Source organism: Staurois parvus, unplaced genomic scaffold (assembly GCF_062004578.1).
Source record: "Staurois parvus isolate SC_StPar_1 unplaced genomic scaffold, SC_StPar_1.0 ptg000217l, whole genome shotgun sequence".
Taxonomy (NCBI): domain Eukaryota; kingdom Metazoa; phylum Chordata; class Amphibia; order Anura; family Ranidae; genus Staurois; species Staurois parvus.
Window position 1 is genome coordinate 2,470,186 of NW_028318013.1, and position 27,125 is coordinate 2,497,310.

At 48.1% G+C, this 27,125-nt stretch overlaps 1 pseudogene across 1 annotated transcript in view; it reads left to right on the forward strand.

The window, feature by feature from the left end:
- LOC149460914 (uncharacterized) overlaps nt 1-26,909 on the forward strand; it is a 28,150-nt pseudogene extending 1,241 nt beyond the window's left edge. Inside the window, exon 2 of the transcript XR_016312995.1 lies at nt 24,489-26,909. The product of XR_016312995.1 is annotated as an uncharacterized LOC149460914 (transcript). The remainder of the gene's footprint in view (nt 1-24,488) is intronic.
- Nucleotides 26,910-27,125: the final 216 nt, after the last annotated feature.

Below are 27,125 nucleotides of genomic sequence, written 5' to 3' on the forward strand. Positions count from 1 at the left end.
TTCTTATCCCCTATGTAGTTCTGACTGATTTTGAATCTAATCTTTTCTAATGCTTCAGAATTATAACCTTTTTGCAGGAATCTCTCTTTTATAATTTGGGTCTGTTCTATATACTCTTTAGGTCTAGAGCAATTCCTCATAATTCTTATAAATTGGCTTTTCAGAATTCTATTAATCCAAGATGGATGGTGGCAACTGTTAGTGGGTATATACCTGTCAGGAATGGACTTGCCAATAATGGTGGGACTCACCTGCCTTGTGGGCTGCAGTACCAGGGCTGGCCAGCGGGTGCTCTCAGCAATCAGAGACTCAACCCTGAAATCAGCCAAAACACCTGAGGCTGATTGCAGGTGTATTTAAGGGATGGCCAGACCTGCAGTCTGGGCCTTGGTGTGTGGTTTTCCATGGGCCCCTGTATCTTGTTACCTGCATTCCTGTTCCTGTTCCTGCCTGACATTACACCAAGGCCAATCCTGACCAGAAGTGGCTGCACAGGGAAGCCATCTTGGCTTGTTGCTGGGAAGGATGGATCTTGATGAGGTTGTGTATTTGTCGCTGCTGGTTTTTGATGACAGAGAATATGCTTATCAGACTCTGAGGGAGTATACCCGGGATCAACTGCTAGAATGTATACGGATCGCTCATGTTCTAGTAGATCAGGGCACAGAGTTCTCTGAGGTGCAACCTTTGATTCAGGTTTGTGTAGAGTTGGCTTCATCTGGTACCCCTGAAAAGCAGGAATGACTTTTTGCCACCATTTAGTGCAGACCAGGTAGAGTCCCTGGTATGGTTATTAGGGGATGATGTGGATTGCTTCTTGGAGCATTATGCTGCATGTTCACCACAGGTATTAAGGGATTGTATAAACGCAGTGCAGTCATTGACCAGACAGGCTTTGTGTAAGCTGAGCTTTGTTCAACCCATACTGCAGACATGGTCAGACTTGTTGCACCCAGCCTCAGTCAGCTTACAACGTCATTCCTCTGCTCAAGGCACTCTTCCTACATCCCTGACAGCACCCCCAGTGACGGCCCTGTATACTCTGCTAACTACCACATACCAGTCCTCTGCTCCCACTCGCTGCACCTATTTTTTCTTTAACCCTGTAAAGAAGTCCTCTGTAGCAACTGCTCCCTCCTCTGTTCCATCTTCCAGCTCTTCTCTGTCCTCAGCTGCTCCATTCGTTTGCAGACCTGCGTTTACTTGCAGTGCTCCAGTAGTTAAAACCAGAAAAAAGCAAAAATTCTTTCTAACCAGTACCATCCTGCCAGTATCCAAACCGGTGAGCCTGCCGTCTGAGAACCTGCCTTCCATGGTTCAGCCTGGTGCCTCGGCGCCCACAATTCAGCCTGATGTCTTTACCCAGCCTGATGCCTCTACCCAGCCTGATGAACTGATCCAGCCTGATGATCCTATTATGCCAGGTGACTCGGTGCCCGCTGTTTTGTCAGGTGACTCGGAGCCCACTGTCTTGCCAGGTGCCCGCAGTCGAGCAAGACGATCCAATGCCTGATGACCCAGTGCCCGCTGTCATGCCTGGTGACCCGATGCCCACTGTCGAGCCAGACGATCCAACGCCAGATGACCCGGTGCCCGCTGTCGATCCAGACGATCCGGTACCTGATGACCCGGTGCCCGCTGTCATGCCTGGTGACCCGATGCCCGCTGTCAAGCCAGACGATCCAATGCCTGATGACCCAGTGCCCGCTGTCATGCCTGGTGACCTGATGCCCGCTGTCGAGGCAGACGATCCAATGCCTGATGACCCGGTGCCTGCTGTCGAGCCAGACGATCCGGTACCTGATGACTTGGTACCTGCTGTCATACCTGGTGACCCGATGCCTGCTGTCGAGCCAGACGATCCAATGCCTGATGACCCAGTGCCCACTGTCATGCCTGGTGACCCGATGCCTGCTGTCGAGCCAGACGATCCGGTACCTGATGACCCGGTGCCCACTGTCGTGCCAATTGACTCAGAGCCCACTGTCGTGCCTGGTGACTCGGTGCCCACTGCCTTGCCAGGTGACGCGGTGCCCGCTGTCGAGCCAAATGACCTGATGCCTGGTGACCTGATGCCCGCTGTCGAGCCAGACGATCCAATGCCTGATGACCCAGTGCCCGCTGTCATGCCTGGTGACCCGATGCCCGCTGTCGAGCCAGATGATCCAACGCCAGATGACCCGGTGCCCGCTGTCGATCCAGACGATCCGGTACCTGATGACCCGGTGCCCACTGTCATGCCTGGTGACCCGGTGCCCGCTGTCGATCCAGACGATCCGGTACCTGATGACCCAGTGCCTGCTGTCATGCCTGGTGACCCGATGCCCGCTGTCGAGCCAAATGACCTGATGCCTGGTGACCCGATGCCCGCTGTCGAGTCAGACGATCCGGTGTCTGACCCAGTGCCCACGGTCATGCCAGTTGACTCGGAGCCCACTGTCGTGCCTGGTGACTCGGTGCCCACTGCCTTGCCAGATGACGCGGTGCCCGTTGGCGAGCCAAATGACCTGATGCCTGGTGACCCAGTGCCCGCTGTCATACCTGGTGACCCGATGCCCGCTGTCGAGCCAGACAATCCAATGCCTGATGACCCAGTGCCCGCTGTCATGCCTGGTGACCCGATGCCCGTTGTCGAGCCAGACGATCCAATTCCTGATGACCCAGTGCCCGCTGTCATGCCTGGTGGCCCGATGCCCGCTGTCGAGCCAGACGATCTAGCGCCAGATGACCCGGTGCCTGCAGTCGAGCCAGACGATCCGGTACCTGATGACCCGGTGCCCGCTGTGGTGCCAATTGACTCAGAGCCCACTGCCGTGCCTGGTGACTCGGTGCCTACTGCCTTGCCAGATGACGCGGTGCCCGCTGTCGAGCCAAATGACCTGATGCCTGGTGACCCAATGCCCGCTGTCGAGCCAGACGATCCAATGTCTGACCCAGTGCCCGCGGTCATGCCAGTTGACTCGGAACCCACTGTCGTGCCTGATGACCCGGTGCCCACCGCTCCGTCTGGGGGCCCAGTGCCCGCTGCCCGTCCTGGGGGTCCGGCGCCTGCCGCTCCGCCTGGGGGCCCGGAGCCTGCCGCCCCGCCTGGGGGCCCAGCGCCTGCCCCCCCGCCTGGGGGCCCGGCGCCCGCCGCTCCGCCCGGGGGCCCGGTGCCCGCCGCTCCGCCTGAGGGCCCACTGCTCCGCATGGGGGCCCGGCGCCCGCCGCCCCGCCTGGGGGCCCGGCGCCCGCCGCTCCGCCTGGGGGCCCGGCGCCCACCGCTCCGCCTGGGGGCCCGGCGCCCGCCGCTCCGCCTGGGGGCCCGGCACCCGCCACCCCGCCTGGGGGCCCTGTGCCCGCCGCCCCTCCTGGGGGCCCTGTGCCTGCCGCCCCTCCTGGGGGCCCTGCGCCTGCCGCCCCTCCTGGGGGCCCTGTGCCTCTGCCCGGCGTCCAGCCCGATGTGCCGCTGCCCGGAGTCCAGCCCGATGTGCCGCTGCCCGGAGTCCAGCCCGATGTGCCGCTGCCCGGAGTCCAGCCCGATGTGCCGCTGCCCGGAGTCCAGCCCGATGTGCCAGTCTTTGATATCCCGCCAGTTACCAGACCCGGGCGGTGGAACATTTTGCCCAGCTAGGACTGTTTCGAGCGTCCTGAGGCCGCTCCTTGAGGGGGGGTACTGTCAGGAATGGACTTGCCAATAATGGTGGGACAGCCTTGTGGGCTGCAGTACCAGGGCTGGTGTCACGATATAAGGTCAGGTTCAGAGACCAGTTGCTACAGCAGTTGTAAGGCTTACCTGAAACCAGCAGGATTGGTACACCAGCGGCCCACCCTGGGAATGACGCAGGCTCACCTGAGGTGCAGGGTCTAAGCATCCACCGGTCTTCCCCAGAGCTCCTAATGGTGGAGATGGATTTGGCTGCGTGTGAATGCCAGGTCGCAGATCTCAGGATCACCCCACCAGGGAATGAGTAGGCTGGAAACCAAAAGCGGATCAAACAGTTCAGGGATCAAACAGAAGCGGAGTCAGTCACAAGCCAGGGATCGGTCACCAATGGTAGTAGATAGGATGAGGCAGAATCGTAGTCAGTAGCAAGCCAAAGGTCGGTAACGTAGATGAAGACAGCAGCAGGAATAGTAAGCAGGATATTGGCTGGTAAAGCACAATAATCTGGCAACCAGGAAGTGCAGAGACATGGCTTTTATAGGAAGTTCATGGGAGGAGCAAGGAGTTCAAGGTTCAAGACAAAACAGGGCAAAGGCAGGATCATCCAAAGAATTGTCAAGGGAGCTGTCCAGCATTCCAGGTGGCTCAGTGAGAAGAAACACTATCTCTCACCGCAGAAGGCCCAGGTTCGATTCCAGGCTCTGACAGCTGGCCAGCGGGTGCTCTCAGCAATCAGAGACTCAACCCTGCAGTCAGCCAAAACACCTGAGGCTGATTGCAGGTGTATTTAAGGGATGGCCAGACCTGCAGTCTGGGCCTTGGTGTGTGTTTTTCCATGGGCCCCTGTATCTTGTTACCTGCATTCCTGTTCCTGTTCCTGTCTGACTGATTTGTTGCCGACCCTGCCTGATCCGGACCTCTGCTGACTTCTCCTGTTTGATCCCTGGCTTGTGACCCCGACCATTCTCTGCGTGACCCCCTGTACCTACCTGCCCGTTAGTTGCTGTACCCGGCTCGTGACCTGACTACTCTCTGCTTGCTCCTCCTGTTCCTACCTGCCCGATTGTTATTGACCCGGCCTGCCTGACTACGCTTGCATTGTATGTATTGTTATCTGTGGGTGGTTTGGTTTGGTTCGTTTGCACTGTGTTATGTTTTCGTATTGCACTGCGTTTATGTATTGTTAGTATTAATAAATTATATTGTTTATAACATATCTGAAGCCTGCGTTTCCCTGCGTCAGTTCACATACCTCTGGTCATACCCGGAGCCCTGACAATACCCATTCCTATCGGTTTCCTTAAAATATGTTTTAGTGTATAGGACATCCTTTTCTATAAAAATATTTAGATCCAGAGAATTCACCGATATTTTATCTACCGTATTTTCCGGCGTATAAGACGACTGGGCGTATAAGACGACCCCCCTACTTTTCCTGTTAAAATATAGGGTTTGGGCTATACTCGCCGTATAAGACTACCCCCCTCTTCCAACCAATCACGGCAAGCAATGTACCAGTATTTTCTGTGCACACTGTGCACACTGCATACAAAGCCTGCTTGGATTGGGTGGGTCAGCTCTCCCTGCCTGCCCAGCCCTGCCTGTCTCCAAGATACCATAAATTGCACAGAACTGCCACAGACATTATAATATTAATAATTAATTACCGTATCTCATAGAAGTTAAGGGGACAAGGTCGGATGCAGCAGTACCATACCGGTACTTCCGAGCTGACGCTTCTGCACATGTCTTCGGCAGCAGTAGACGATCACTGATCGCCATTCCTCGCAGAACTGCATGAGACGTCGGATGCAGCCGTTCAGTGCTCGATTGATCGTGACTGAAACTGTGACATGCGCAGAATCACTGTGTATCCCTTCTCTGCATATCACAGTTTCAGTCAAGCTCAATCGAGCACTGCTGCATCCGACGTCTCATGCAGTTCTGCGAGCTATGGTGATCCGCGATCGTCTACTGCTGCCGAAGACATGCGCAGTAGCGTCAACCCGGGAAGTACGGTAAGGTTTCAGCACAGCACCCGGCGTATAAGACGACCCCCGACTTTGTAGACGATTTCCAGGGGTTAAAATGTCGTCTTATACGCCGGAAAATACGGTATGTTAAAAGTGAATCCATATTCATTATTAGTTATGGCCTGTAAAAAAATATTCAAAGAATCCACCGAGCCCTCCCAAATATGCAGAATATCATCGATATATCTTCTCCATGAGACGAGCCCTTTCCAATTTTTTCCAAAGATTTCCTTCTCCTCCCATCTAGATAAAAATAGGTTAGCCAAACTGGGTGCAAATTTTGCGCACATATCTACCTCTTTCTTCTGCACATAAAAATCACCATTGTACCAAAAATTATTATTTTCCATATAAAATTCCAACAATTGTATAATAAATTTCTTCTGTTTTATGTGAAGGTCTGTGAATTTTTTTAGCACCCATTTGATAGCTCTTATACCGTCATCATGTTTGATACTAGTGTAAAGAGAGTTTACATCTATTGTGACTAAGATCGTGTCTTTTGAAACTTTCATATTTTGGATAAGATCTATTACTTCCTGCCTATCTTTAAGATAAGAGGGCATCTTCTTAACTATTGGTTGCAGGAAGAAGTCTATATACTCCCCTGTTCTGGAGTGTAATCCACCAATGCCGTTAATTATAGGTCTCCCCGAGGGATTTACTAGACTTTTATGGATTTTGGGTAGGCAATAAATGATGGGCATTTTACAATGGGATGGAACCAGATATTTTGCTTCTCTTCCATTCAATATACCATCTTTTTCCGCAGATTTAACTAAATTCTGAAGAAATGTTTTATATTTATAGATAGGATTACTATTAATCTTACAATATGTCTCGGTATCGTTCAAGATTGAGCCCATAACCTCTTCATAAGCTGGTCTAATATCAGCACTCCCCCTCCCTTATCCGCCGGACTAATTACGATGCTCTTTTTCTTCTTTAAGGAATCTAAACCGAAATGAAAGGATTCCTCCTCTTTAAATTTTTTTATTTGAATATCCCTCAAATCCTCTATCATCATCTGTTTGAAAACTTCTATATTTTTATTGGTATTATTAGTCGGATTAAATGTAGAATTATTCCTCAAACCACTATGTACGAATAATTCTGACGGGCTATTCTTATTGGCATTTTTATTGGGGCCAGGTAATGAGGCAAAGTACTTTTTAATATTCAACTTCCTTATGAATTTATTAATATCAATATAAGTATTGAATTTATCCAAATTGGATTTAGGAGCAAATTTTAATCCTTTAACACCTTAATCTCATCTTGAGTCAAAGGAGTAGACTATGCTGTAATACAATAATAGAGTAATACACTGATTTTTTTTACCTATCTGATGTTCATCTGTTATGATCTGCACAAGTTTTTGATTAAAGCTTTCCACGATATGCACGATGACATTTGGCACCCATGATATATTGCACTATTCTCATTTCATTGACAAAAATGACGAGGCACCATTCCTTCCACTGACATCAATGATAGGGCATTATTCCTCCCACTCACACCAGCAATGGGGCACTAATCCCTCCTCCTGCTGACTGCAGGCACTATGCTGACCACCAAGCCTGAGACAGTGTCTATTCCACTGGCCACAATATGGCCCCCTAAATTCTGAAAGGACAGTAAACTGGCTCTTTGTTTAGAAAGTTTTGGAGGCCACTGCTCTAAAGTGACTACTCTTCATATTGCCCCTAAACCCAAAGTGTGTTTTTGAGTTTAAGAGCCTTTATTCTTTCTACTGCAATTAGAATACTGCTGTGCTTTTCTACCATACCTATATTCTCTGCTCTGGATCTGTTGCTAAAATACAATTATTCTGATTTTTGTGAAGTCTGCATTGATAGAAAACTGTGGTCATCACCTGTTACTGTTGTCACTGGCCGGTAAACTCCGGTATTCAGTAAAGCAGACCTTGAACTACCAAGCAAGGCCTGCATTTTTCCACAGCCATTTTCCCCTGGACAAAACACTGGAAAGAAAAACCATGTGCAGAAAACCTGCTAGTAAATATTACTGGCTAACCTTGGCTTCTGCACTGCAAGCGGTGGTATCAACATGCTTTTTGTGGACATCATGAGTATTGTTGGTGTAACCTAGGGGGCCAAGATCAGAGCCAGTTGCTAGTAAAAGTGAACAGTCTTTATTGCTCTTTCCAAACACAAACAAAAACAGCTTTGTTCAGCAAAAATAAAGGAAACCATCCATAATTCTGGCAATAACAAGAGAAGGATCCCTGCCAATATACCAGCCTCTGACTTATGTGTTCCAAATGAGGACTTACCAATCCATAGAGTACTGTAAATCAGTCCCCTTTTCATTGAGTAGACTACCCTGGAATCCCTTGCCCTGCATGGGTGTCTCTTAAACTCTTCCTTATAACTTATAACTCCCTATAACTTTTCTGACTCATCACTGGCATCCTGTACACTGTGTATCCCAAATTCTGCAACATTTTGGGTCCTTACAGTGTAGTAGCATCTTTTTTCAAGATTGTTGGTACTCCGCAAAGCCTAAGATCTCCCTGGAAAGGATAGTAATATCATTCTTGCCTAGGAGTGGTGGGTGGCAGCCAGATAAAGTATGTATATTAACTAATCCCCCCATCCGTTTGGTTTGTGCTTTGGCATGAGAGCGTCATGAATAAGAAGGTAGACCTAGCATTTTAATTCAAGATCTGATTTTAAAAGAGAAGTTCGGGATTTGAAGAAAACAAAACACACATACTTATCTAGGTGTCCTAGAGTGTCCTCTGCCATCTCAAAGGCCCCTGATTACTCAGTCCTCGGTGAACAGAGAGCCAATGACTGACCCTCCAGTGCTTACTTGAGCGCTGATCTGTGGAGGGGGCGGAAGCGGCTCGCTGGGAGGCTGAGCAAGCTACTGGTCAGGATTCTGGGTGGATCCCAATTTTAAAGTTAGGATCTCTGTAGACCCTGGACCGGCTCCGTGACGTTTGCCAACAGTGGACTTTAGCCTGCTGTTGACTGAATACAGGTCACAGGAATGCAGAACTAAGTGCACTTTTGTGATCCCCAGGAGAAGTAGGGCCAGAAGAGCTTTGGCCCCACTTCTGTAAATTGTGTTATCCACCTTGTAGTGTTGCACGAATGCATAAATTCTCAGCACTGTATTGATAAAAAATACTAATTTGCATGTAAAACACTCTCTTATATGGATTTCATCTGTGTATTTAGTTGTTTGGCTAGACCTCAGCCGTAATCACTGTTTAAGTATTACAAAACCTCCTGATGCTGTAAAGTGACTGTTTATGTCAACCTGACATCAGGAAGTCCTTTTTCAGTCATCTTGCTTATGCCCTGAAAAAAGAAAACTGTGGGACACATGCTTACCTCCCAACTTTGAACTTGACAAAGAGGGACATCGACTATATGTACAGCTGAGGTTTAAAGATATACCTGCAGCAGCTTTGTAAGAATCCCACCTGAACATGAGGATTTGTCACAAGGACAGAAACGCAAAGTATTGTTTAATAAAAAGTGACTGTAAAGGTTCATTTTTTAAATAAATACACACTTACCTGCTCTGTGCAATGGTATTGCAAAGAACAGCCTGAAACCTCCCCTTCTGGGGTCCCCTTCCAACGCTCTTGGATCATCCTTCATTCTGAGTACCTCCATAGCAAACTGCTTGATAAGGTTGCATTTGTGCAGGCTTAATCAAGAGCCAGGCTGTGTGCATCTATTGACATACACAGCAAGGCTTGCCCCTCCTCCCACTCCCTCCTCACAGGATTTGATTGACAGCAGCAGGAGTCAATGGCTGCCTCCTTTTCCTGTGAGGAGAGTGAGAGAGCACTGCTGCTGCTCTCATGCACAATGCTGGATTGAGATTGGCTTTAATGGATTAAGGTAAAAAACCTTCTGCCTTTACAGCCACTTTAAATGGCTAGCGAACCAAATATATACATCATTTTATTAAAGTGCACCAATTCAATAGCTCCTGCAGAGAATGCAATGAACAACAACTGCACTTCAAATACATTTGGCATAAAATATTTAAAAAACATCTTTTGACACTGTTTTCTACTGAGTACTGCAAGAGCTGTTACGCTTGCTGATGGGTTGAAGGTTTTTTATGGTGGTAAATATTTGTAATACAATTAGGACTCCATCATCCAACTTAGTGTAATGTACAAAATGGCATAGACAGTGTAGTGTTTAGGAGTATAATGTACAACATAGTGTATATAGAGTATAACATAATGAATACAGTGCAGGGGTCAGGAGTGGTTATTGCACAGAGTGGGTCAAGAGTGGTTAATGCTTGGAGATCAGGGGTCAGGAGTAGGTATTGCATTAAGCGCAAGGGACAGGAACACTTAACATGCAGAGGGCAGGGGTCACGAGTGCATAAAGCAGAGTTTACAGGGGTCAGAAGTCCTAAAATATGTGTACAGAACACAACCTAAATCATTGCCCCCCCCCCACCAAATAAATCCCCCCTAATCTATTTCCCTCCAGTACATATCCCTCCCTCTCTACCAGTACAGACCCCTCCACCCCTTAAACTCACTCACCAGAGGTGAGCACTGACATTATGACCACCCACCTAATATTAAGTAGGTCTCCGTTTTACTGCCTCAAAACAGTCCTGACCTGTTGAGGCATGGACTCCACTAGACCTCTGAAGGTATACGGAGGTATCTTGCACCAAGCTATAAATAAAAGACCCTTTAAGCCTCCACCAGCTTTTCTTCTTCATATAGCACCTAGCCATCCACATGATATAAAAGAAATCATGATTCATCAGATCAGACTGTAATGACTGTGCACGTCTCAGCCATTTATTCATGAGAAGAGGCATAGAACAGGGATCTTGTCCCCTCTCTACTCTTTCAATTCATGGAATCCATAGCCTTAACTCAGTCACATTTCAAAGAGCCTGTTATCTCAACTTAGGGAAAGCAAACACCAGCACACAGGCTTTTGCCAGAGCTGTAAATAGCTAACTGAAGTTCTGGCAGGATGTCTGTTAATTTCTGCTGGCCATAAAAAATCTATAGATTAACTCTTCCCTCTGACTTATCGTAAAACTATGACAAGTTTCTTTAGTTCATACCGAACAAATCGAGGTCATACATGACTAAGCTACAGCATACAGAAGGGGAGATAGCAGTCTCCTATCTCCTGGGTGACAGGCTCATCTGATATACTCTGTGTTTAGTATCCCTGGACATAAAATATAATCTTGAACAATAATCTACCAGTTTCCAGAATGCATCCGGTACATATTGAAAGACATTATTATTAATATAAAACTGTGTGTAAGGGAGTGCCATGATACAGTCATAAACACAATGACCTCCCCATTGCCACCCATTAAGCCATTGCCGCTTAATTGGTCAGATGGTCTCTGACAACACCCTCTTGATATCAGAGAAAAAGAGATTCCCCCTAAAGTTGAAAGCTCTCCATCAACCAAGGAACATCTGTCAAGGTACAAGAGCCAATAACACCTTGCTCAGTGACTTAACTCTGCTGAAACAGACTTTCCAATTACCGTATTTTTCGCTCCATAAGATGCATTTTTTTCCCCCCAAAAAAGGGGGGAAAATGTCAGTGCATCTTATGGAGCGAATACCGGTCCGGTATTCCCGCTGCCGCTGCATCAGAATACCAGGCTGGCAGCTCGTCCCTGCTCTGCAGTAGAACCTTACCTGTTCCTCAGTCCAGTGCTGTACAGTCTTCCCGCGCCGGTATCTTTAGTGTGGGCTTTCGGCTGTGACAGCCGGGTGCCCAGTGCGCATGTGTGAGAAGCGCTGTGCTTTGTGACTGGTACAGTGTCTTCTGGGACACATGACAGGTCCCAGAAGACGCCAGACCAATCACAAAGCGCAGCGCTTCTCGCGCATGCGCAGTGGGCACCCGGCTATCAGCAGAGTGCCAACACTAAAGGGAGGACAACTGTCAAATTCAGGTACCCGCTACCCCTCCCTCCCCAAAGGTCTGCAGTCTCTTAGTCATCCCCTGTACTGTCCGCAGTCTCTGGTCATCCCCTGTACTGTCCGCAGTCTCTGGTCATCCCCTGTACTGGCCGCGGTCTCTGGTCATCCCTGTGACGATCGCGGCGTCAGACCCCCGACCTTCTCACAAAACTCGTGACCGAAGGACTAGCCAATCTAAAACTGCGATGTCACGTGTGTAACAATGCCACACCCAGCTGTACCTGCACAACGCCCGGCACCCAGCTCAAAAATGTTTTATCGCACAGAGCTCCCTGCTGTGGCCTGACTGGCCTGTGACACTTCCAACAAACACACACACACACATCCAGATGTCACTGTGACTCTCAGAAAAGGAGAGGGAGAATATGTTTGTACAAGATGGTTGACCCTTTGCCAAGATGGAGGTTGGAGCCAAAATGGTTGAACCGCGTCCATCTCTGGGTGTACGCTTGCTACAATCCCCTGTACTGTCCACAGTCTCTGGCCATCCCCTGTACTGTCCGCAGTCTCTGGTCATTCCCTGTACTGTCCGCAGTCTCTGGTCATCCCCTGTAATGTACGCAGTCTCTTGGTCATCCCCTGTACTGTCCGCAGTCTCTTGGTCATTCCCTGTACTGACCGCAGTCTCTTGGTCATCCCCTGTACTGTCTGCAGTCTCTTGGTCATCCCCTGTACTGTCCAAAGTCTCTTGGTCATCCCCTGTACTGTCCGCAGTCTCTTGGTCATCCCCTGTACTGTCCGCAGTCTCTGGTCATCTCCTGTAGCACATCCGCAGTCTCTTGGTTATCCCCTGTACTGTGCCCGCAGTCTCTGGTCATCTCCTGCACTGTGCCCGCAGTGTCTGGTCATCTCCTGCAGTATGTCTGCAGTCTCTGGTCATCTCCTGCAGTATGTCCGCAGTCTCTGGTCATCTCCTGTAGTGTGTTCGCAGTCTCTGGTCATCTCCTGTACTGTGTCCGCAGTCTCTGGTCATCTCCTGTACTGTGTCCGCAGTCTCTGGTCATCTCCTGTACTGTGTCCGCAGTCTCTGGTCATCTCCTGTACTGTGTCCGCAGTCTCTGGTCATCTCCTGTACTGTGTCCGCAGTCTCTGGTCATCTCCTGTACTGTGTCCGCAGTCTCTGGTCATCTCCTGTACTGTGTCCGCAGTCTATGGTCATCTCCTGTACTGTGTCCGCAGTCTATGGTCATCTCCTGTACTGTGTCCGCAGTCTCTGGTCATCTCCTGTACTGTGTCCGCAGTCTCTGGTCATCTCCTGTACTGTGTCCGCAGTCTCTGGTCATCTCCTGTACTGTGTCCGCAGTCTCTGGTCATCTCCTGTACTGTGTCCGCAGTCTATGGTCATCTCCTGTACTGTGACTGCAGTCTCTGGTCATCTCCTGTACTGTGACTGCAGTCTCTGGTCATCTCCTGTACTGTGACTGCAGTCTCTGGTCATCTCCTGTACTGTGACCGCAGTCTCTGGTCATCTCCTGTACTATGACCGCAGTCTCTGGTCATCTCCCCTAACCACATGTAGCATTAGACCCCAACCGCTTCAACCCTGGCAGAACGACCAAACTAAAAATCTTAAACGACGCAGTCGTGCGCTGGAACGATTATGGCGCATCTTCAATCTCTCTCTCTACTGGCGCATTCCCCTCCCAGCTTAAGCACGCGCACATCACCCCCATACTCAAAAAACCCTCCCTGGACCCCACCGACCTGAACAACCTTAGACCCATCTCCCTGCTGCCATTTACTTCCAAGCTCCTTGAGCTCTTAGTCTACAATCGCCTAAGCGCCCACCTCACTGACAACAACCTCCTCGATCCACTCCAGTCTGGCTTCTGTCCCCTACACTCCACCAAAACCGCCCTACTCAAAATCACAAATGACCTGCTAACCGCCAAAGCTAGTGGCCACTACTCAGTCCTCTTACTCCTCGACCTTTCCGCGGCCTTCGACACAGTCGACCACCCCCTCCTCCCTAATAAACTACACTCCCTCGGCATCAGAGACTCCGCTCTCTCCTGGCTCTCCTATCTATCCCAACGCTCCTTCTGGGTTACCTATAATGCTACCACCTCCCCCTCTCTGTTGGGGTCCCCCAAAGCTATGTCCTCGGGCCCCTTCTCTTCTCAATCTGCACCTCCTCCCTGTGCAAACTGATACACTCCCACAGCTTCAACTATCACCTCTACGCCGATGACACGCAAATTTACCTCTCCACCCCTCGCCTCACCCCTTCAGTCTCCGCCCGTATCACCCACTTACTGAACGACATATCAGACTGGATGTTGCTCCATTTCCTCAAATTGAACCTTTCCAAAACCGAGCTCCTGATTTTCCCCCCAGCCCGTGCCCCCCCTCACCCTCTCCATCACGACCAACAACGCCACCATCAGTCCCACCCCGCAAGCCAAAGTCCTAGGTGTCACTCTAGACTCAAACCTGTCCTTCCAACCCCATGTCCAATCGTTGGCAAACTCATGCAGGCTCCACCTACGCAACATCTCCAAAATACGTTCGTTCCTAACCCTAGACACTACTAAACAACTCGTTCACTCCCTTATTATCTCACGTTTGGACTACTGTAACTCCCTTCTGACCGGCCTACCTCATCGCAGACTATCCCCGCTTCAGTCTATCCTGAACTCAGTGGCCAGACTCATCCACCTTACCAACCGCTCCACTTCTGCCACCCCCCTCTGTCATTCCCTCCACTGGCTCCCGATTGCCCAACTCATTAAATTCAAACTACTAACACAGACCTACAAAGCCATTCATAACGCTACCCTAAATTACCTCACCGACCTGATACCCAAATACCACACTACCCGTAATCTTCGCTCCTCACAAGACCTACTTTCTAGCTCCCTGGTCTCCACCTCCCACGCCCGACTGCAGGACTTCTCCAGGACTTCCCCATCCTCTGGAACTCACTACTCCAATCCATTAAACTGTCACCTACCCTCCTCACCTTTAGACGCACCCTGAAAACCTATCTCTTCAGGGAAGCCTACCATGCCCTCACCTAACAGCCGATCTCCTCCACTCCTCCTACCACTCCATCCCCCACAGCCACTTCCTCCTGTACCACTATCCCCTCCCTCCTAGATTGTAAGCTCGAAAGAGCAGGGCAGTTGAACCCCTCGTGTTTTGTTTTGTTACTGTATTGTCTCATGTTCTGTCCCCCACTATAATGTACAGCGCTGAGCAAATCTTTTAGCGCTATATGAATACTGTATTATAATAATAATAATAATCTTCTGTACTGTGTCCGCAGTCTCTGGTCATCTCCTGTAGTATGTCCGCAGTCTCTGGTCATCTCCTGTACTGTGTCCGCAGTCTCTGGTCATCTCCTGTAGTACGTCCGCAGTCTCTGGTCATCTCCTGTAGTATGTCCGCAGTCTCTGGTCATCTCCTGTACTGTGTCTGCAGTCCATTGGTTTAGAATATTTTTTTTCTTGTTTTCCGCCTCTAAAACCTAGGTGCGTCTTATGGTCAGGTGCGTCTTATGGAGCGAAAAATACGGTATTTACCTTTTTCACCTCTTTTGTTTGGCTGTTGCTTGTTCTCTTTGTTACTTTGTAATACCTTTTTTGGGTTTTTCTGTAAATATTTTACTTGCATAATTATACCCTGTGACGGAAGCGTAGGCAGGACAGAACACACAAAGAAGATGGGGAACACAGAAAACTTTATTAAACTATGCAAGACACTCAATCAAGACAGTTCATGGCACAACGCAACATGCGGCTTGTAGGGACACCCACGGTAAGCGGGCTCACGTGGACTCAACGGGACCTTGGCTGTGGAGTCTGGCCTCAATGCAGCTCCCACACAGCTTACTAGTGACAACAGGCTCACAGGGGCCCAACGGGACTTTGGCTGTGGAGCCTGGCCTCAACACAGCTCCCACAGAGCTTACTAGGGACAACAGGCTCACGGGGACCCAACGGGACTGTGGCTGTGGAGTCTGGCCTCAACACAGCATACTAGGGACAACAGGCTCACGGGGACCTAATGGGACTTGGGCTGTGAAGTCTGGCCTCAACACAGCTCCCACACAGCATACTAGGGACAACAGGCTCATGGGGACCCAACAGGACTGTGGAGTCTGGCCTCAACACAGCATACTAGGGACAACAGGCTCGCGGGGACCCAACAGGACTTTGGCTGTGGAGTCTAGCCTCAACACAGCTCCCACACAGCATACTAGGGACAACAGGCTCACAGGGACCCAACGGGACTTGGGCTGTGGAGTCTGGCCTCAACACAGCGTGCTAGGGACGACATCAGGCTCACGGGGACTCAACAGGTAGTGATGTCTCAAGCACTCAGGGGCATCACAGATAGCTATACTCCGGGCACGCCATGGGGCGGTTCAAGTAAGGGTAGTCTGGGCGCGCAGCAGGGACAGTTGAGGACATGGGTGGTCGGTGCGCACACCAGGGACAGTTCAGGACACGGGTGGTCGGTGCGCACAACAGGGACAGTTCAGGTCATGGGTGGTCTGTGCGCACACCAGGGACCATTCAGGACACGGGTGGTCTGTACGCACACCAGAGACCGTTCAGGACACGGGTGGTCTGTGTGCACACCAGGGGCAGTTTAGGACACGGGTGGTCTGTGCACACACCAGGGACAGTTCAGGATACGGATGGTCTGTGCGCACAGCAGGGACAATTCATGGCTTCTAGGGACACTTACAATAGGCGTCTTGCAGGTGCTCAGCAGCAGGCGGCTTCCAGAGGGGGGTAGGCGACTTGCAGACGCTCAGCAGCAGGCAGCTTCCAGGGACAAAGTGGTCAGCAGACAGGATGGCTTCCCAGGGGCCCAGCGATCCGCAGACAGGACAGCTTCCCAGGGGCCCAATGATCAGCAGACAAGACGGCTTCCCAGGGACCCTCAGCAATGGACGGCGGTCCAAACAGTGGCCATCTTTTCAGGGGACAGCAGTGATTAGCAGGCAGGGGCCCTCACAGCGGCCAGCTTCTCCAGGAGCCCAGCGTTCAGCAGGCAGGGGCCCTCACAGCGGCCAGCTTCTCCAGGGGCCCAGCGATCCGCAGGAAGAGGCCCTCGCAGCGGCCAGGAACAGCAGCGGGAGTCATGGCTGTGGGGTCTGACCGTTGAGGAGGTGGGCTCATGCAGAGCGCTCAGCGGAGATGGCTGCGGAGGCCCAGGCCCCACCCGGACCTCCCACGACAGTGGTGGCCCCAGGGACAGCAGTGGCAGGAAGAGACCAGCTGGCTCTCGTGCCGGCCTTTTAAAGCTCCCGGACACTTCCGAGTTGCCCCGGCAACGACCGGCCCAGCGCCACGTTGCTGGGGCAACAAGGCACACCCTCTCGACTCGGGCCGTGCTGAGGGATCGCGGTCTTTGTCTCCGGTGGGCGCAGAGCGCGGCAACGCCTCGTACCAGCGCCGTGCCCGCCGGGGACATGCGGAGACACCTTGGCGGTCTGACGCTGGGGTCTCCCGGTGGGGGGTCCCCTGCCCCCATCCTGCACAGCCTGGCTTCCGAGGCTGTGTAGGATGAGGACGCGGCTAGGAGGGGGAAGGGTGAAGGCACACCGTGACATACCCTTTTCATTATTAAACAAAATTTGTTGACACTATCTCTAAATGCGCTAATATAAACAAAAAGAATCCCTGTCTCTTGAACAGCGCTACTGTAGCATATACCTCTGACGTTTATTTTTCATAATTGTAATTGCTACTCTTGTGAAATTTTCCTGCTTTTCGGCAATTTAATTAATTGGATTGGACTACACGGGTCAGTCTTTGCTCCCTCCATTCATCATGGAGCCTTGGCCACCCATGAGCCTGTCACCAGTTTACCGGTTTTCCTTCCTTTGACCACTTTTGGTAGGTCCTGACAACTGCAGACTGGGAACATTCCACAAGAGCTGTAGTATTGGAATCACTCTAACCCAGTCATCTAGCCATTGCAATTTGGCACTGTCAAAGTTGCTCAGATTCTCACGTTTGCCCATTTCTTCTGTTTTTAGCTCATCAGCTTTAGGGATAACATGTTCACTTGCTGCCTAATATATCTCACCCACATTCAGATGCCATTTTAACAGGGGCAGACTGACAACTCATGGGGTCCCCGGGCAATAGGGGATCATGGGGCCCCTGTGCCCTCACCCACATTCAAACCACACCCAAAAAAGCCTATGAAAAAGCCTATGAAAGGTACCAGGGGCATCTCATTGGTCCCCCTACTGACCCCAGGTCCTTGGGCAGTGCCCTAGTGCCTGAATGGTCTGTCCGCCCCTGCATTTTAACTATATAATCACATATTACCTGTCAGTAATCAAAATGTGCTGATCCATTTTGTGGTCAATTCATTCATATGCAAATCAAACCGCACCTTATTAATATGCAAACATCATAGAAATTTGTATTTGAAAGAGCTATGGGAATTGTAGCAGGGGCAAAGTCTTTATGAGACCGTGGAGCATTATAGTGAAAATGCAGGACAGTCCCACACAATTCAGGACTGTTAGGACAAGTCCATTTGTAGCGCACTGGACATAATGTCTAAAGGCATCTCACATGTAAGTAGTTGCTTCAGCCAGTGTTGTATTTAGGTTTTGTGCTGCCCTAGGCAACACAAAAATCAGCGCCCCCCCTGCAGAGAAAACCTTCCACTACCACAGCCCCCATACACTAGCCACCATCCGCCACAGCAAGACAGAAAAAGACGCTTGCCTTCACAGCTCCATACATCCCCCGGGAACAAGAGTCGGGCTGTGCATACACCATCATTAAACCCACAGCCTCTCTCAGAACCCACCAGGTCCCCATGCTGCGTGTGTCCCTTCTTCTGTCCCTGCTTCCGAGGGGCAGTGCTGCCCCCCCAAAAAAAATGCCACCCTAGGCAAATGCCTTGTTTGCCTTGTGGTAAATACACCCCTGGCTTCAGCAGGGAGACCAAGAGTACACCTGTAAGTGCTATTACAATATTTTTTTTCATTTATGTGCAAGATGCTTTCCTCTTTCACCCTTGGTTCACATCTCTGCAGGTGGTGCCGCTGCAGATCCGCACGAAAATCCGTGCAGAATCGCCACTCGCACAGAGAAATATGGACCCACGGGCGGGTGCCATTAGTTCTAATGGCACGCTGCCTGCACTGGAAAACGCAACCGTACTAGGAACCGAGGTTCCCTTGCGGGTTGCGTTTTCAGAAGAAGTGCAGGGACTTCTTCTCTGTGTGTCACCAGAGTCCATTCAAATGAATTGACTCTCGTGCCCGTGCAAAACGCAGCCTGCACGGCCGCATATATGTGAACCAGGGCTAAAGGCTAAGTTCACCTTTTAAGAACAAAATATTAAATGCACATTTTTTTGCAGGTAGAAAAATTTGCATGTATTATTTTTTTTTTCTTAGGAGCCTGTGAAGCATTGCACCCACAATCAGCAGATTGCAGGTGCAATGTCAGTCTCCTGAAGACTCAAAGCACGCTGTCTGCCCATACCTCCGGGCAGCGGCATCCTGAGGCAGGTGGGGAGGGTGCGGTCTGCACTGGGTGACACCGACCGCACAGGGTGACACTAAACCCGCTCCACAAAAAGGTAAGTTGTAAAGCAAGCAGACTATCCGGTGTCACCCCGTATAGGTTGCATGCTGACGATCCTGCAGGGATCGTCGGCATGCAACCTATACGGGGCGATACCAGACCCGCTCCAAGAAAAGGTAAGTTGTAAAGAAGGCCGACAATCCCCGGAGGATGATTTGGATCTGTGGATTGAGCATAATGGATCGGAGTCCGATCCATTATGCTCAATCTGCAGATCCGATCCATTCTGCGGGAATCGTTGGAGGGGGTGTCACCAAGTGTTACCGCTCCGGGTGACATCAACCCTAGGGATGCCTCTGCCTCCGGGTATTACAGGCAGGCAGTTACTGAAGTCCAGGAAGAATCAATGAACTGTGAGAGCGCTCACCAGCGCCCATGCAGCTTATTAAGTACTACAAGTCATCTACCACAATGTGACAGCGAGTGTGGGGAGGAAATCATCCACCCGCTGTCACAACAGGGGATCAGGTCAGGGTGCTGGTAGGTGCTTTTGCTTTAGTAACATGGTACTAGAAAAGAACTTATCCTTTAAAGAGATTGTGTCACCAACCTAAAAAAAATTGTGAGTAAAGCACAGAAAAGTCAGGAATTTTACATGTGTATTTGCAGCTTTTTTCTATTACACAAATTATTTTTTATTCACTTGCAATGTTCCTTTGAACTTACTCACTCACACGAGTTAATTTTCTTGACATAAACTTGGAGTAGGTGTGACAGGAAATGCCATAGAGTGCCACTTGAATGACAGCTCCAAGTCTGCTAGGGCTGCTGACATCACATCTAAAGTGACGGCACCCAGAAGCAGTCTCAGGCTCTTTAAAGCGTTTGTAAAGGCAGATTTGTTTACTAAAATTACAAACATGCTATACTTACCTGCTTTGTGCAATGGTATTGCACAGATCGGCCCTAAACATTTTCTTCTGCTGTCCCATGCTGGCACTCTATGCTCCTCTTCTTCTCTGAGTGCCCCCACAAGCCGCTTACTATGGGCCCCTCATGTGGGCTCGATCCTGAGCCAGGCTGGGTGCATCTATTGATACATACTACATTGTTTGGCCCAGCCCCCTGCTCTCTTTTCACAAAATTTGACTGGACAGCAGCAGGAGCCATTGGCAAAGCCTGAGAAAAAGGAGAGGAGAGAAGATCAGCAGATGGGCACAATGCTGGATCGATGGAGTCAAGTAAGTGTTTGGAGGGGGAGGCTCAGCAAATGCTAAAATATTTTTTTACCTTAATTCAGGGAATGCATTAAAGTGGTTCTAAAGCCTTAAGGTTTTTTACCTTAATGCATTCTATGCATTAAAGTAAAAAACCTTTTGTGTGTGGGATCCCCCCCATACTTACCTGAACCCCATTGCGATCCATCACTGTGCACGACAGCAGCATCTCTCTTCTCTGTGCCTCTGGACAGGGCTGATCCACAGCAGCGGGAGCTATTTGCTCCCTCTTCTATCAATCAAACTCTGTGACGAGGGAACAGGGAGCTGGGCTGCACCCCACTTGAAAGGATTAAATGGAATATAACTGAATCCATTTTGTATACACTAATACAAGATGCTAGTTTAACATACATATATGAGATATGTACACACTAACAAAACAGTTTATGCCAGCTTCATGCAGAAATAAGTGTTTTTGCAAACTTTACAAAAAAAGCAGATAAGCTTTACTCTCATTTCTGAAAAGTTGTAACCACAACTTGGGCGTTGGGTCAGATTACAGCCATGGTCAGATATGGTATGATAGATAAAGCAGAAGAGTGAAAATGCAAACCTCATACAAATAATTGTGGAGTTAAGGTAAAAAAATGTACATGTATTTGATTGGATGGGCTGAGGGTGTGTTTGCCCAAAGACTATAGTATAATAACCCTGATGTTATGCCAATAAAACTGAAGTGTTTGCAATCGCAACTGAGGTGACTTGAGTGCATTCACTTTCCGAGATCTCATAGCTGTGTCAGGGTGTGACCGTTGGTATCTTGAGGGGGCCCCCAAGGAACAGGAAAAATACCACCTACTTACTTTCAGTGGTGTCAGAAAGTGGGATAATTGCCAAGGTAAGTGAGAGTTTTATTTTTTAATGCTTTCTTTACCGAGGTAATTATTCTGAATTTAAGGGAAATTTGGTGGGTGGAGTTTTAGGAGCGAGACTAAGGGATTCTCGGCTCGGGGAATAATACCAGGACACACCTGGCACAGCATTTTGTATAATTTGTAAAAAGTGTGTTATTGTTTTTTTTTTGTCTTGTTTGTTAGACAAGACAAAAAAAAAACAATAACACACTTTTTACAAATTAAAAAGGGATTAACGTAAAGAATATGTAGCAAGGGTATCCCCTAATTTACTGCTATGGGTAATTCCTCAGGTAAGGAGGAAGGACCTCATCATGTGCCGCCACAAAAGTTGATTAAGTTGTTAAGAAAAACTAGAGAGCTGAGGGGAAAGAACACATCTACCTTAAATGAAACTTATAATAAATATCATAAGGGGATACCCTTGCTACATATTCTTTACGTTAATCCCTGGGTGGATAATTTAGTGGGATGGTCAAAAAGACTGGGTGGAGCTAGTTTTCCTTGTGAAGGGGGAAATGACACTATGTGTATGAATATGATTAGAGGAATGTGTTTGCATGAACAGCCTCAGGTAGGTATCTGGGGGACTGGAAATCCAGATTGGGACAAGAATTATATGTATGAAGGGGGTAAGAATTGGTTGAAGTATGCACCAGGCTATAAGACTTTAATTGTAGCAAATGATTTCACACCACCACCGCCATACAAACACAGCGAGGCACGTCTCCCTCAGTGTTATGCAGACTCGCCGGCAGCATATACCATGGCCAGTATATCCATGCTCAATGACTGGGTACCCACCCATGCTTCAGTACTTATCCAATACGTGGATGACTTACTGATTAGTTCTGTGAGTGAGAAGGCATGTCAGGCTGATTCATTGTCATTGTTACGGTTTCTGGCTGATCAGGGACAGAAAGTCTCTCGCAAAAAGATGCAGTTTGTGGCACCACAAGTTGAGTACCTAGGATTTGTATTGTCTGAGGGCCAGAAGGGGCTGAGCCTAAGGAGAGTGGCAGCAATATGTCAACAACCAAAACCAGAAACTAAGGTTCAGATGCAATCCTTCCTAGGTATGGTAAACTATTGTAGACAGTGGATTCCTGACTGTTCTTATTATGACAATGTATTACGCCAAGTGACACTGAAAGATCAGCCAGACCGTATTGAATGGACGCTGCCATTGTTGCGGGCATTTGAATATTTGAAGACAACACTGGTCTCCTCTCCCGCATTAGGGTTACCGGATTATACTAAATCTTTTCATTTGTATTGTAAAACTGCATGTAAAACCATGGCTGCAGTACTAGCTCAAGAGCACGGAGGTGCCATGAGGCCGGTAGCATATTTATCAAAAACAATGCCCATCCCAGGTCCAGGGCATGCCGGGGTGTCTCCAAGCTTTGTCTGTGTGTGCCTTGGCTGTGGAAATGGCATCTATCATAGTTTTGGGGAACCCATTGATATTGCACACATCTCATCATGTCCTACATCTACTGAAAAACATTAACACTCAACACATGTCAGCACAACGCCTGGCGGGATGTGAAGTAATTTTGACATCCACCACTAACCTCACAGTTAAATACAGCCCATCTACATCAGGACCGTCTCTTTTTTTGTCCTCCCTGCTTAATCTTCACAACACAAGGTCACCAGAATTGCAGGAGGAGCACAATTGCACAATTGCCTGGAGGTTATCCAAGCTGACACTTCACCGCAACTAGATATGTTGGAGACTTCGATTCCTGGAGCCCCTGATGTGTTTGTCGATGGATCTTGTACACACCCTAGTGATGCTACATACATCACAGGCTACGCAGTAGTAGAACCACCTCTTAATATTGAAACAGGTTCCATCCCCTACCCCAGTGCACAAGCAGCTGAATTAGTGGCCCTAACACGAGCTTGCACTGTTTATCAAGATCGAGATGTTAACATATACACAGATTCTAAATATGTCTTTGGGGTTGTGCATGATTTTGGCCATATTTGGCAACGCCGTGGTTTCACTACGGCCGATGGCAAGTCAATATCCCATCATTCTTTGATCCAGGATTTGCTTGCTGCACTCCAACTTCCAAGAAGGATAGCGGTCATTAAAGTGCGAGCACATACTAACGCCAAAGACCCAGTCACAAAAGGCAATGCTATGGCAGATGCAGCTGCAAAAACTGCAGGGCAACTGCATAATCGAGCAGATCTATCTATGGTAATGTTGTCCACTCCATCCCTACTGTCAAATGAGCTTTTAGGTACATTGCAGGCACAAGCCTCTGAGAGTGAAGTTGATTTTTGGGCTAGCAGAGGTTTGACACAAAACAAACATGGTCTTATGTCAAAAGAGGGGATTGAAGGACTTCCACAGGCAGCTGCTGTATTATTCATTCAAAATTTTCATGGTGTAGGTCATAAGGGAAAACAATTAGTGGAGAAAGAAATGTGCAAACGATTTTGTGTATGGTTTCTCCATGATCTGGTGAAGGAAACATTGGGAAGGTGCCTTACTTGTTTACAAAACAACCCTGGGCATGGCCAGCATGGGAAACATGAACATTTCACACCCCCTGAGGCACCATTCACACATCTACAGATAGATTTTACACATCTCCCTAAATCAAAAGAAGGAGATAAGCTGTTGGTGGTAGTAGACAGATTTTCAGGTTGGCTGGAAGCTTCCCCATGTAGGAATGAAACAGCAGAGACAGTGGTCAAGGTTTTGTGTAAGGAAATCATCCCTAGATGGGGTTGTCCTTTGTTCATAGAAAGCGATCAGGGACCAGCTTTTACTGCAGCAGTGACTCAGGGAGTCTCAAAGGCTTTGAGTATTCAATGGAAGCTCCATATTCCTTACCACCCTCAGAGTTCTGGAGTAGTGGAAAGAATGAATAGGACAATTAAGGATAAATTAGTGAAAGCCACGGGAGGGACTCTGAAGAGTTGGCCAGCTGTGTTACCTGCTATACTAGCTGAAATAAGGATGACACCTCATAAACAGAGTAAGTTGTCTCCCTTTGAGATACTAATGGGCAGACCATTCCCTACCCCTTGGACTAGACAGCAACCCCTCTGTGGCAGAAAGGAGATTTAGAGGTGATACAGGCAGAATATGTAAAAGCATTGTGTGAAAAGTTGAATAGCAAACATAGTGATGTTGCTGCCTCTTTTCCTCTACCTGCAGATCAACCAACCCACCCCTTCGAGGTAGGTCATCAAGTGGTGATCCGAAGACTGGATCCAAGGGTGAGACCCCGGTTTGGAGAACCTACAGTGATCGTTACACGTACAGCTGTTCTTACTGAAGGATCAGGCACCTGGATCCATGCATCAAGAGTCAAAAGGATTTCCCAAGATGAGAGACACAATCAAGCTGATCAACCAACAGAAGAAGGAGCCAAGAACTTTGCTACCCAACCTATTGGATCCCCGTGAGGACTGGATGAACCTGATTATTATCTTATCAATAATGACTATTATCATTGTCCCACTCTGGTTTCTATTGGAGAATTCATATGATAGAAAGGGGCCAGTGGTTCAAAAAACCCTCTGGGAGTTCAGGATGGGTGGGGGATTGTACCTCATCACAACCGGATGAGAATAAGTCATGTACTACATTAACATGGAATAGCCCATCTGAATCACATCTGGTAAAAGGAGCTAACCAAACATATACCCATCTGATACCTTTTAAAGGTCAATGTAAAATAGACATTAGTACTACACATAACTTTACATGTTGCATTATGGATGAGTGTAGTCAGGCACTAACTTGAAAATGGAATGAAGGTTTTCTGTTACATGTTCAGAAGGGAAGCAAAGTGGTTGCTAATTTTGGGTGTACCATACCTGTAAAAAGACAGAAGAGGTCTACAACTGAAAATATGCCATTACTGAAGTTTAAATATAAGTATGCTAAATTCTCAGGGTTTAAAAGTTGTTGGGTTTGTAGCATGCTCCACCCTCAAACTATGAGCATACCCATATATGCAGTACCCCTAAATGTCACAACTATGTTGGAGGGTAACCTGAGTATTATATTAAGTAATGTTACCACCCAACCTAAATTTGAGGTATTGGGGGTCGTTATGAAACCCAAATGGTGTTTTCATCTGGGTAAGGGGTCGAGAGAAGGGGAAGAGTTTTGCAGTAAATCTGAATTAAATATTACTGGGAAGGAACCTACAGGTGATCATTTTATACAAATAAATACAACTGAGGGAGAATGGGAGAATTATATTAAAAAAATAATTGACCAAAAAGATCACCCCAAACATTACGGATTAGGACGAGTTTTTATTAATTTAGCCCTAGTGGGTTACCCTGACTCCAATGTAAGCAAAGGATGGAAAAGCCAATCAGTAGCTTTTACTCAGGGAGTCCAGGTGTGCTGTGGGAAAGTTTGTTACCCATGGATTCCCCGGGATCAGGAGGGTTGGTGCTATTTGGCCACTTTGGTACCAGTGATGGATGTTATAGGAGGAAAACATAGTGATGCCCTATTGGCCAGTAATCAACCCTGGTATCCTCTGAAACATAGATATAAGAGAGATTTGTTCAAGGTAGAAGACCAGGCTTGGTCATGGTTTCCTACATGGACTGGATGGGGAATAGAATAATGAGGAGACTTAATAACTACTCACTTATTATAGATCAAATAATAAATGAAACACAAGCTGAAATAAGTCTTATTAACGTAGCATTACGGGCCTTAAGAAAACAAGTGCTTATTAATGAGATGAGGGTAGAACAAATTGGTGCAGCACTGACTGGGCTTTGTGAATCCACCACTGATTATAAGTGCTGTACCTGGGTACACAATACAACCGCTGAAATACCAGATTACTATGAAATGATTAATAAGCATAGGGAAAAAGTGGAGGATCTCCAAGCTGAAGCTAGAGCTATAGCTGAGGATGGGTGGAATCCCCTTAAGGGCATAGGAGATGGTTCCTGGTTTAGAAACATATTCAGCAGCTTTAGAAAATTGATCTCCCTCATGATTATGTTTTTCTTACTGATTTTTATGGGATATCTGTTATACCGAATGATCATGTGTATCAAAATGAGAATTAATGAGCAGGAAAAGGAGGAAATGTTTTTGCTTCAACAATATGAGGAAATGCATGGGATTGAGACGATAGGGAAAGTAAGTCAATGAAAAGTGTTATCACTATGTGATAAAAGAGGGGACTGAAAGGATTAAATGGAATATAACTGAATCCATTTTGTATACACTAATACAAGATGCTAGTTTAACATACATATATGAGATATGTACACACTAACAAAACAGTTTATGCCAGCTTCATGCAGAAATAAGTGTTTTTGCAAACTTTACAAAAAAAGCAGATAAGCTTTACTCTCATTTCTGAAAAGTTGTAACCACAACTTGGGCGTTGGGTCAGATTACAGCCATGGTCAGATATGGTATGATAGATAAAGCAGAAGAGTGAAAATGCAAACCTCATACAAATAATTGTGGAGTTAAGGTAAAAAAATGTACATGTATTTGATTGGATGGGCTGAGGGTGTGTTTGCCCAAAGACTATAGTATAATAACCCTGATGTTATGCCAATAAAACTGAAGTGTTTGCAATCGCAACTGAGGTGACTTGAGTGCATTCACTTTCCGAGATCTCGTAGCTGTGTCAGGGTGTGACCGTTGGTATCTTGAGGGGGCCCCCACAGAACAGGAAAAAGACCACCTACCTACTTTCACCACTATCTGTGTCTATGGATGCAGGCGGCAGGGCTCAGGAGACAGCCCGCAGGAGTGCCCCACTAGAAAGTGGGGGCAATGACTGAAGAGGAGGAGCCA